This window comes from Vulpes vulpes, chromosome 2 (genome assembly GCF_048418805.1).
Source record: "Vulpes vulpes isolate BD-2025 chromosome 2, VulVul3, whole genome shotgun sequence".
NCBI classification, from domain to species: Eukaryota; Metazoa; Chordata; class Mammalia; order Carnivora; family Canidae; genus Vulpes; species Vulpes vulpes.
The window spans coordinates 82,562,799-82,576,413 of NC_132781.1; the positions used below are offsets into that span (position 1 = coordinate 82,562,799).

At 32.8% G+C, this 13,615-nt stretch overlaps 1 pseudogene; it reads right to left on the reverse strand.

The window, feature by feature from the left end:
- Positions 1–11,495: 11,495 nt before the first annotated feature.
- On the reverse strand, positions 11,496–11,596 carry LOC112933403 (U6 spliceosomal RNA; annotated as a pseudogene).
- Positions 11,597–13,615: the final 2,019 nt, after the last annotated feature.

Here is a 13,615-nt window from a genome sequence, read left to right on the forward strand (position 1 = left end):
AGTCGATTAACTTAATGGCTTAACTTAATCGATTAACTATGATGGCTGAAAGTTTAGAAGCCAACGACAAATAAATACCAGATGATTTCACTCAAAGCAGATGAACATAGAGGGAGAAGAAAAGGAAGTTTTAGAAGCCCTGAAACACAGAATATCCCATTACAGAAATTGAAATCTTTTTCCTTGGTGGTAAATAGAAATAAAAAAGAAATTAGAAGTTATAAACTCAGAATATGTCATTGTGCTTTGAGCCTGAAAATTTCTCTGAAGCAAATAGGTGGTCATGAATATCAAAGGGAAGAAGGAATGTAATGAGAATTGTTTCCACAGTGTTTTTGAGGGATGCTTAAGATAGTCTGGTTCAAAAATCTTCCTCTTAATTAAGCCACCAATTAGATAAAAATTTGTCTGTAAAAAGATAGTTATTAATGAGGACTAGATTATGAGCGGGCTAAGCTCCTAATTTATGGCTTTCTTGGACAACATATTATTGAAAACTCCATTTATTTTATGAAGATATGTAGTTATTTTCAAGTAGTAAAATTTTTTTCCCTTAGCTTCTTTTGTTCTTTTCTTCAGAAGTACTTTTTTTTTTTTCTGGAGTACAATATGAATTGAAATGCCATTTTAACATTATATAAAATGTTATATAAATGAGGCTTGTCACAACCAAAGATTCTATTCTAAACCCAGACTTGATAGCCATACAAAAAATAGCATGCTGACTCACCACCAGTGGCTCTCCAGAAAGACTGGGAAACCTATTTAAAAGTTAATAAAAATTCTTCTCCGTATTCTCATTAGTCTTGGCTGACAGTCTCAATCACAGTTCCATAGAGACTGAAATAGAATCATGAAAATTTCAAAGGCTGCGTAACCAGAGGTAAAATTCTATCAATGCTGACAGCCGAGCCTATGAGTTTACACTTACTGAGTGTCTGCTATGGGACAAGTGTTGAAACCCTACAACGGTGGTCAGTGAAACCAATTCTCCCTTCTACCTTCCCCTCAAAAGAAAAATTTCACTCTATCTAGAGAAGGAGAATAATAGCTGGCACTTGAGTTCTTACAAGTTACCAACTGGCATCATCGATATCACTTTATATCATGCTCCTCAATGGTATATATATATATATATATATATATATATATATATACTATTTACTATGTATATGAATATACATTAATATGTATATATTAATTATTTATTATAATTACATATATATTTTAATTTTTAATGGTATATATTTTTATTTGCATTTACTGATGAAGAAATTGAAGCACCAGATCATTTAATTGAATTTTGCTCAAGTCAATAAGCCACTCTAAATTTTTAGCTTATGTATTTCCCACAGGTTGAAGATAGTTAAATATAAAACTATAATCATCTCTGGAGATGTTATTTCCTGTATTTTATACTTGGAATTATTTATTTTTCTCAACAAAACTATCAGCTAACTATACCCAATTCTCACCTGATTACACATATATTCCCCTGCAAATCTTTCTCTGGTTCTAGTATCTCTCTTCAACTTTTACCACACCCTTGGTATTGATACTATATGCCCAGACCTGAGTATCACTCATCATAAAATTTATCATAGATATTTTGGACTAAACATTATCCTAGAAATCTTTAGAAGTAATATCTTCCTTTTTGTTTCTTCAGGTGAGGTGAGGAGACTATGCATAGAAAAATTAATCAATTGCACAAAATTCATAGCTGGAGAGTTAATGGAAAAGCTTGAGGTGGAAGGATTGGATGGGAAATAAAATCTGATTTCCTGACTCTAATCTGGTACTATTTTTCCATATTTTATTGCTTCTTAGCATTGATATGAACTTTTGTACTCTTTTCTAAAATAAATATTATAGACTGTAGGTGAAAGTCTGAGTTTTTAGAATTCTATTCCCATCAGTTTATTTTCAGAACATTTAATTTTGAATACACAGTTATTATTTTCACCCTTATATGCCATATTTTCCAGGTTATTATCTCAAAAAATATTTATTATTTTTATTTATTTATTTTTAATAATAAATTTATTTTTTATTGATGTTCAATTTGCCAACATACAGAATAACACCCAGTGCTCATCCCGTTCAAAAAATATTTATTGATCATAATGCACACACTAAGTATGCATAGAATATACATTTTATGAATACTTATCTTAAAATTTAGTGCCCTAATTACTCAAAGATATCACTTCAACTATCAGTTTAACACAATAGTTCTTATTTTCAAATCCAAGCAACAAAAGCTTTAAATAATGTAGGCTCTTTAGAGAACAATGAGTTTAAGATTTTGAATACTTAGAATGAGAGTTCTGTATCAGTAACAATGTCCATAATTTATATAGCATATAATAGATGCTAGCTACAAAGAGTAAACACTTTACAATATTTTCTACTTTATTCCTCAAATTAAGCTTTGTGGGGTTGCCCGAATATTATCTTTCATTCTATAAATGAAGAAACTGAAATTCAGGTAGGTAAATAACTTACACAAGGGCCATGTGTAGCTTACTAAGGTGCAGAAACACAAAACCTCTCATTATCTGTTTGGTTTATTTTCCCCTTCCAGTATGTTTACTGACTTAAATATCTGTTGCTAGTAGCTACAATGTGATACATGAAGTACTTCCTCTAAGGATATGTCATGTGGAAGAATAAAAAATTTAAATAATTTAATTTCATCATATAAAGAGCACATATAGAAAATCAAATTCTTTAATAAGTCATTCAAACCAGCTGGCTTTTAGATCCAAGCCAGAGGGGAGAAGGTGTAAACTAGGCATATGTCACCCATCCTTGCAATCAATTCCACAAATATTCAAACAAGATCAATTAAAACAGTAGAAATGAGTTTCTGAATCGTATTTCTTTAATGTCTGTCTTAAAGGAGCTCTAAAGCTATGTCATTCAATTTGTCAATTATAATACTTTCTAAGATAAAACAGTTTATCTGTACAGCCTCAGATCTTCATATAAGTTTCTATTAAGTTAAAAAAATGTTTGATAGAATATCCAATAAATGAAATATGTTGCAAAAGCCATGGAGAGAGTTCGTCAAATTTAGTGGATTTTAGCTTCAGGCTTGAGAAACAATTTGGGGTTTATTTGTTCTATTAGGGTTGTTAAATGGAGACATGCTAAGCTTTGATAAAATCTTTGGAATTGCACCCATAGGATCACCTGATGCTTTTATTTAAAAAAAAAATAATTGCAATTAGATAAAATGCCTTAAAATATATGTTTTTTCAAATCTATAGCCATGGCTACTAATGTCCCTAGGTTGGAAAAGACCATGCACAATGGAGAAAACGGGTCTGGTAAGGGTGTTTGGTACAGTGAAATACTGCAGGTCCAGCTGTACATTCTTCTTGATCCTCACACGTGTTTGCTTATTTTGTACAACTGTTTCATTAAGGGCAGGACTTGACATGGGTGAAAATATTTCCCCAAGGACTACTTTATCTAAACCTTTTAAGAGTTCCCTCAACTCTGAAATATAGTAAACCTATAGAAAAAAAAAAGGAGGGATCCCTGGGTGGCGCAGCGGTTTAGCGCCTGCCTTTGGCCCAGGGCACGATCCTGGAGACCCAGGATCGAATCCCATGTCGGGCTCCCGGTGCATGGAGCCTGCTTCTCCCTCTGCCTGTGTCTCTGCATCTCTCTCTCTCTCTCTGTGACTATTATAAATAAATAAAAAATAAAATAAAATAAAATAAAAAAAAAGGAATGGTGATAAACATTGCTACATTGTCAGTCATAATACAATACATAAATGTAGCAAAGTAACACACTATATAAACTTATACATATACGATGATAAACGTCAATTTATTCAATTAAACGAAGAAACTAAGAAAATAATCAAATGGCAAGAGAAAGGTGGTAATTATAAAAAGTATAGTTTTCTGTAATTCTGAGGGGCATGTTACTTTATAGAACAGAAAAGAAAAATTAGACTGGTAGGGCTTCTTATGTCTAGGGAAGAATGTGTTATTTGTAAAATCAAATCAGAAGTTGAAGAAGAAACTTAAATAATAGTGCTAAATAATTACAAGTGTCTATTGAAAGGTAGTATGAGAAGGTGTGAGAACTTGCCTTTTATTTAATACACCAGTGAAATGAAAGCTTACATTATCTATCTCAGCAGTTGGCAATGATTCAGCTCTATTTTAATATTTTCATTTTAGGAATCATAAAAATCATGAAAGTGGTATTCACACAGATACCTGCTGAAGATAATATTAGAAAGTGACTCAAAGTTAAAAATTAGAATAATAAATATAATATAAAAAATGAATAATTCTATAGCTACACTATTATTGAAATGTCTATATCTAAATAGTGAGCATTTGTTTTTCTAATAACACTTTTTAAAATTGAACTCTCATATAACCTCATTGAGATATGTACATAATGTGATAATAATAAGAACATAGTCTCCAATATACCTTTACCAGAACGAGTATTTGATGAATGCTCTGATTTGTGCGGGATGATTTACTACGGATTCAGAAGTTGTACACTGAGCAAGCAAAACTCCTGGAGCCAGATAATCATGTAGTGTCACTTCTAACTCTCCAATTAAATGCATTTCAGTGATGCTGGGTTTTCTACTGATTTGAAAGGCAACTCTGGCAGAACCAATGTATTTACTGTTACTCTTACAACAATAATATAATTAGACATTAAGTCTCAAATTACAGTTTATTTTCAAAAATGGAACTGTTCAGTCTCAGCAACAAAACATTAGAAAACTCAAATGTATCACTTATAACAAGATCAATAAGCATCAAATAACCACCAAATTTATAAAAATTGTGAATGACATATATTCTATTTAACATTACAGAGAGAAATGTACAGAGATGTACAGAAATGTACAGAGAGATCTGTTTAGATCAGACATATACCACACACTGATGAAGTAAGATTAAAAAGTTACTTCTCTATAACTTACTTCTTAGATGGAGTGAAATTTAAAATCTCTGTAAGTTTCATGATTAAAGTTGACTACAAAGTTGATAAAGAAATTGATTATAAAGTTCATATGGAAGTGCAAAAGGGCAAAAATGATATAAGCTTAAAGAGGAAGGTTGGAGAACTTCTATTACAAAATGTCAATAATTAAGACAATGGGAACAGATAGAGCTGGGACAAATAGAGTATGGAGAGACAGACAAATAAAATAGACTGTAGAGTCCAGAAAGAGATCTACACATGTGCAATAGATTTATAACAAAGTTACCACTGAAATCCAAAAAAAATCAACAACGTTCTTTCAACAAAAAGTTCTAAATCTAGTGGAGTGTCAAACTGGGAAAAAAAGTAAACCTTGACCCCTCCTCTCACATCATATACAATGTGAATCCAGGTCTACCATAGATTTTACTAAAGTAAAATCATTTAACTCGTAAAGATACCAGAAGGAAATGTCTTCACAATCTTAAACAATACATAAAAGAAAAAGAAACATTAATATGAAAACTGATGAACTGAACACTATTAAAGTTGAAAAATTATATGCATTAGAGATTCCTTTAAACAGTGAAAACACTGGTATGTTTGATTTCTGAAAATCAGAAATCTCTTTTATATAGTTCCTATTTTATATAACTCAACTGGTTTTAAAGTACTTACAAGGTACTCAAACTTTGTGACCATCTGTCCTTTGTTAACTTTCAGCTCTTACCAGTATACTAAGTTCTTTTTTTTTTTTATACTCAGTTCTTCATTGATTAATCCTCTTATATATCTCTCACAGAGCAATGAGGGAATCTAAACATGTTTAAAGATTTAAACCTATCTTATGTATAAAATGTATAAATAACAGAATAATAACATATCAATTTTATATATAGGCAAGGTGAATAATATTTTTAATTTATATATAGGCAAGGTGAATAATATTTTTAAAGTAGCATGACATAATTTAATGCATGCAAACCAGAATTTGAATCCCAGGTCTGTTATCATTAGCACTGTATCCATTAGCAGGTTTTAATCCTCTATGAACCCCAATGTTCTCATCCCTAAAACGGAAATACTAATCTGCCACTGAAGAGATAAAGCATGCATCTAGTAAACAGTCAATACCATGATAACATCCCCATTATTTTTTATTATTTCTATTTTTATTGAAATATATTTTACGTTCTCTAAAAGCTAAGTTATCTAACTTTAAGTATGGAGAAAAAGAAAAGAAAACCTTGATTTATCCTTACAAAATGAAGAAATTTTAAATTGAATTCTTGGTATTAATCAAGGACTCTAAATATATTATCTTGCTTTCTGTTATTAATATATCTGTAGGCCAACAAATTAAAGTCATAGACAGTTATTTGCAGCTACGTAGTTTCTGAGTTAATTCATGTGTCTTGTGTTTCTGCACCAACCACTAACATGTGTCTTGAGCATAATAGCAAACCAATGATAATTCAATACTAAATGCTAAGAAATCAAATTCATTGGTTATGTATATGCTGTTAGAAAGATGAATAAGATGAATTATACTATGAGATGAAGAGCCTTGTCTTCAAGGTTTCTACAAAAATGCAGAATCAGCTACTTTATTATCCTGACACTTTCTGTTAATGATAACATGGTTCAATAAATTAAAATGCTTTCTAGTGGACTACACATTCATTATGGTAATGTAGTTATAGAAGCATAATCACAAAAGACATAAACTGTGACAAACTGGCCTAATATATGCAAGGATGGTGTCGCCGAGTACTTAATTCTAACTAGCATTGTAGTATATGTCAGTTGGATGATTCATTTTAATACAGGCAGAAATTAGAAAAATTAGACATCATTAAATAAAAAAGATATTAAGATATACTTCCCCAAGTGATCTGCTGAAGGAAAGGAAAAATTTAAAAATACTTAGTAATCATAGATCGTGATATGATATCGAATTTTCATTGTGATTTTTTTCATTGACTCATTTTATACAGAAAAGCATTTCTTAATTTACAAATGTAAAAGAACATTTTAATATTATTTTAATTATTAACTACTATTATTATTATTTAATTATTTCAGTGTGGTGAGATGATATACTCCTTATGAATTAAATGCCGAAATTTGTTGAGGCTTTGTAGAATTAGTTTTATTCTCTGTAATCAATTATGTTTTTTCCTCAGGATCTTTACTTATTCTTTCTTTATCTTTGATTTTCAAGAATTCGGTTATGTTACAAGTGTGAATTTATTTGTATTTTCTCTTTCTTGGGGTTCATTGAACTTGAAACTGTGAAATTGTTTTCCACCAAATTTGAGAAAATGTTAGCCATTATTTCTTCACATTTGTTTTCACTATTTTCTCTTCTCCTCTAGTCCTCAGTCTGTCATTGATTTGTTAGGACCACTTTATATTGTGCTCCACAGTTTACTGATGCTCTGTTCACTTTTATTCAATTTCTTTAACTCTGCTGTGAAAAATAGTTTGATTTCTATTAATTTAGTTCCATCAATTTAGTTCATTCAGTACTTTTTAAAATGGGTTTTATTTTTAGGGCAGTTTTAGGTTTATAGAAAACCAAGCAGGAGAAAGGTTTTCCATATGACTCCTGTCCCCACATATACATAGCCACCCCATTTCCAGCATCCCCCACCACAGTGGCACAGTAGTTGTGACCTACATTGTCACATCATTATCACTCAAAGTAGGGTTTACTATTGGTGTATAGTAGTGTTCACTATTGGTATCATACATTCAAAAGGTTTTGATAAATGCATAAATTGTCATTATATTCACTATTATACTATCACTCAGGATAATTTCACTGCCCCCCAAAAATCATGTGTTCCACTTATTCATCCCTTCCTACCCCCAAATGTTAGTAACAACTGACTTTTTACTGTCTCTATTGTTTTTTCTTTTGCATAATGGCGAAGATTTAGAATCAACTAGAATTCAGCCTCCTTGGATTGGTTTCATTCACTTGGTAATATGCATTTAAGTTTCCTCTATATCGTTTCATGATGTGATAGCTCATTTTTTTAGTGATAAATAATATTTCACTGATTGGACGTGCCATAGTTTATTTACCCATTCACCCACTGAAGGACATCTTGGGTGCTTTCGGTTTGCACAATTATGAAAACAGCTGCTATAATCATCCACATGCAGGCTGATGTTTGGACATAAGTTTTTAGTTCCTTTGAGGAGATACCAAGGAGCATGACTGCTGAATTTTATGAGTATGTTTAATTTGGTAATAAACCATCAAACTCTCTGCCAAAATGGTAATGCCATTGTGCATTTTCACCAGCAATGAATGAGAGTTTTTATAGCTCCACAATCTTACTTATATTTGGTGTTGTTAGAGTTCCAAATTTAGGCCATTCTAATAGGTGTGAAGTGGTACATAATTGTTATATTAATTTGCATCTCTTTGATGAAATATGATATGGAACATCCTTCTATATGCTTTTTGCGATCTATATACCTTCTTCCTGAAATGTTTAAGATTTTTGCCTATTCTTTTTTTATTTGGGCTGTAAATTCTCTTATTGTAGAATTTTAAGAAATCTTTGTATATTCTGGGTAACAGTCTTTTGTCAAATGTACCTTTTGCAAATACTTTCTCCCTACTTTAATCCATTGGCTTCTTTTTTTCATTCTCTTGACAGTATCTTTTGCAGAGAAGACATTACTAATTTTTAATGAAGTCCAGCTTATCAGTTATTCCTTTCATAGATTATGCCTTTGATTTTTCACCTAAAAAGTTGTCATCATTCCCAAAAGTAGAACAAATAATCCTAAAAACTTTATGGAACCACAAAAGACCCAGAATAGCCAAAGCAATCTTGAGAAAGAAAAATAAATCTGTAGCTATTACAACTCCAGATTTCAAGATACACTACAAAGCCATACTAATCAAAACAGTATGGTACTGGCAAAAAAAAAAAAAAAAAAAAGAAAAAAATACCAACCAGACATATAGATTAATGAAACAGAATAGAAAGCCTAAAAATAACACGTATATGGTCAATTGCTCTATGACAAAGAAGGAAAGCATATACAATGGGAAAGACAGTCTCTTCAATAAATGGTGCTGGAAAAACTGGACAGCTATATACAAAAGAATGAAACTAAATCATTTTCTAATACCATATAGAAAAATCAACTCAAAATGGATTAAAGATTTAAATATGAGGTCTGAAACTATAAAAATCCTGGAAGAAAGCACAGGCAGTGGTTTCTGTGGCAGTGGCTACAGCAACATTTTTCTATGTATGTCTCCTAAGGCAATGCAAATAAAAGTGAAAATAAACTATTGGGACTATATAAGAAGTATCTGCACAGCAAAGGAAACCATCAGCATCATAAAAACCCAATCTGCTGAATGGGAGAAGATATTCGTGAATGATATATCCAGTAAGGGGTTACTATCCAAAATATATAAGGAACTTCTACAATTAAACACCAAATAACCCCACAAATAATCTAAAATATTGGCAGAGGACCTGAAGAGGCATTTTTCCAAATAAGACATAGAGAACAAGGGGTAGTGGAAGGGGAGGTGGGCAGGGGGATGGGGTGACTGGGTGACAGGCACTGAGGGGGGCACTTGATGGGATGAGCATTGGGTGTTATATTGTATGTTGGCAAATCAAACTCCAATAAAAAATATACAGAAAAAAAAGGCTAGACTAGAACACAGTAAAAAAAAAGACATACAGACGGCTAACAGATATGAAAAGATGCTGAACATCACTAATCATCAGGAAATGCAAATCAAACCATAATGGGATATCACCTCACACCTATTAGAACGGTTAAAATCCGAAGACGAGAAATAGTGTTGACAAGGATGTGGAGAAAAAGGAACCTTTATGCACTGTTAGTGGGATGAAAATTCATGCAGTCATTGTGAAAAACAGAATGGAAGTTCCTCAAAAAATTAAAAAAAAATAGAAGTACTATTACCATATGGTCCAATAGTTCCATTACTGGGTATTTAGTCAAAAAAATGAAAACATTAATTCAAAACGATACATATATCCCTTTGCTTATTGCAACATTATATACAATAGCCAGGATATGGAAACAACCAAAATATCCATAAACTGATGAATAGATGATGGAATTCATATATGTAATGGAATATTACACAGCCTAAGAAAGGCTGAGACCACGTGCTTTGTGGCAACAAGAATAAACCCAGAAGGCATTATGCTAAGTGAAATAAGTCAGACTGAGAAAGACAAATACCACATTCATTTGTGGAATCTAAAAGAACAAATGAAAAAACAAAAAGCAGAATCGGAGAACGGAGGGTGGCTAGAGGAGAGGTGGGTGGGTAATGGAAAAAACAGATGAAGGGGAGTGATGGAAAAAATAGGTAAAGGGGAGTGAGAGATACAGACTTCCAGTTATGGAATGAATAGATCACGTCAAAAAAAGGCACAGCATTGGGAATATAGGCAGTGACATCATAGTAGTGCTATATAGTGACAGAAGGTGGCTTCACTAGTGGTGAACAGAGCATATAACACATACAGAAGTTAAATCACTATGTTCTACACCTGAAACTAATGTAACATTGGGTATAACCATACTCATATAAAAAAATGTCTAAAAAAATAAATAAATAAAAATCATCCCCAAACCCAAAGCCATCTGGATTTTCTCCTGTTATTTTCTAGGAATTTTATAGCTTTGCATTTTTAGGTCTATGATTCATTTGTGTATGTGTGTGTGAGTCTAGTTTTTATTTATTTATTTTTCTAGTTTTTATTTAAATTTTAGTTAGTTTAACATATAGTATAATATTAGTTTCAAGAGTAGAATTTAGTGATTCATCACTTACATAGACACTACATGCTCATCACAGGTGCCCTCCTTAATATCCATCACTCATTTATTAACCCATCCTCCTGCCCACCATCCTCCAGCAACCCTTTGTTTGTTCTCCATGGTTAAGAGTCTCTTATGGTATGCCTCCTTCTCTCTTTTACTGTTCTATTTTCCCTAGGTCCATCTGTCTAGTTTCTTAAATTCCACATATGAGTAATATCAAATGGTATTTGTCTTTCTCTGATTTATTTTGCTTAGCATAATACACTCTAGCTCCATTCACATCATTGCAAATGGCAACACTTCATTCTTTTTGATGGCTAATATTCCTATTGTGTGTGTGTGTGTGTGTGTGTGTGTGTGTGTGTGTGTGTACTACCTCTGCTTTATCCCTTCATCGATCAATGGACATCTGGGCTCTCTCCATAATTTGGCCATTGTTGATAATGATGCTATAAACATTGGGGTGCAGGTGCGCCTTTGAAGCAGAATTTTTTTATCCTTTGGATAAATACCTCATAGTGTAACCCCTGGGTTGTAGGGCAGCTCTATTTCTAACTTCTTGGGGAGCCTCCATACTGGTTTCCAGAGCGGGTGCACCATTTACATTCCTACCAACAGTGTAAGAGGGCTCCCCTTTCTCCACGTCCTCACCAACATCTGTTGTTTCCAAAAATGTGCAATGCTTCACAAATTTGCATGTCATTCTTGCACAGAAGCCATGTTAATAATCTCTATATCTTTCCAGTTTTAGTATATTCTGACAAAGTGACCACTAATAATTCATTTTGAGCTAATTTTTGTGAAGTGTGTAACATCTGTGTTCAGATTCATTCTTTTGTATATGAATGTCCCATTTTTTTTCAGCGCCAGTTGTTGCAGAAATGATCTTTGCTCCATTGTGCTGCTTTTGTCTTTTTGACACATGTCAGTTGACTCTATTTATGTGAGTATATTTTGGGCCTCTCCAATCTATTATAGTGATCTAACTGTCTAGCCGTTTACCAACATTATACTCCCCTAATTATTGCAAATGTTAAGTAAGATTGGGTAATGCCATTCCTCCAATACTGTTTTCTTCAGACACAAAGAAGCATGAAGTAAGTAGTCTAAGATGGATCCAACCTATTGCAAATATATGCACATGAATTCTGAAATCAATCATAAAAAAGCAACTGGTGTGATAAAAAGTCATGCTTAAAAAGAAAATGGTCTTTGCTTTTTAGGATACATGTGCTACTAACATGATTAGGCCCAAATGTGAATTGAAGTAATGATTTTAACCTTATGTAGAGGCAATATAAACATGCATTTTACATATTTTAATATTGATGAAACCCAAATATACATCTGGTGCCAGAAGAAATGCTCCAAGTATAAGTGTAAAATATGAATTTTCTATGTTTGCTAATTTATTAATTCATAGAATTTATATGCTAATCCATCTGGCAACTGAATCCATTTCTTTGTTTTAGTGTTATCACATGTTTGCTTTTTAATTAAATATGAATGTTTAATGTGGCTTAATATGTCTCCAAAATTTTTAAATTCTGAAACACCATCAAAATAAGATTGTCAAGCATTTAGATATTACCACGTGGACACGTGGTAATATGATCAAAACTAGCAAAAATGGCCAAACATCTCAGAATTAGAACTTTACAAATATAGAAGTTTGGAAAAATTCGGTTTAATGAAAGGACCTACAGATAATAGCTAAACAAGAAATATATAATACCTGTGTTTTTCATCATACGTCAAATTTAACCATTGGTTTTAAAAAGTCCTGCATCATTTAATGTCACGAACAAACAAAGGTAATATCAAGTCTTTTTTTTAAATTTTTTTTTTCAATTTTTATTTTTTTATGATAGTCACACAGAGAGAGAGCGAGAGAGGCAGAGACATAGGCAGAGGGAGAAGCAGGCCCTGCACCGGGAGCCCGACGTGGGATTCGATCCCGGGTCTCCAGGATCGTGCCCTGGGCCAAAGGCAGGCGCCAAACCACTGCGCCACCCAGGGGTCCCTTTTTTTTAAATTTTTATTTATTTATGATAGTCACAGAGAGAGAGAGAGAGAGAGAGAGAGAGAGGCAGAGACACAGGCAGAGAGAGAAGCAGGCTCCGTGAACCGGGAGCCCGATGTGGGATTCGATCCCGGGTCCCCAGGATCACGCCCTGGGCCAAAGACAGGCACCAAACCACTGTGCCACCCAGGGTTCCCTATCAAGTCTTTAAGATGTGAATATATGGAAAGCATAGACTCATACTGGATGACTGAATCTGTGAACTTCTGTCTAGACTATCACTCCTTTCCCTTTACAACACTAGCAATGCCATGGTCATTGTTTTGTGGTCATCATTACTAATATCATTATGCCTTTAATCTTTATTCTAAACCACAACTGCACCGCTCTCAGGTTATCCCTGAGCCTCTGAATTCACTCCCTATGACATTATGGAGGATAAGAACACGCTCCGGACCCACACAAATCTATATCTTTATTTTTCTCCATATTACCTAAAAGCATCTAAACAGGATATATTTTATTTATTTTTAAAGTTACAGTTTCCACTCAGTAGAATATAAAAAACTCAATAGAAGCAAAGTTTCGGTCGGTACTGTCCATTGCTATATCCTAGCAGGACAGACTATAATCTATAATAGGTACTCAGTAAGAATGTGTTAAATATATAAATCCGGAAGAAAAAATATATTTACACAAATTAATGATGATCATTACACCTTTAACTTATCCCCCACCAAAAAAAATAGTAAATCCTGAAATATG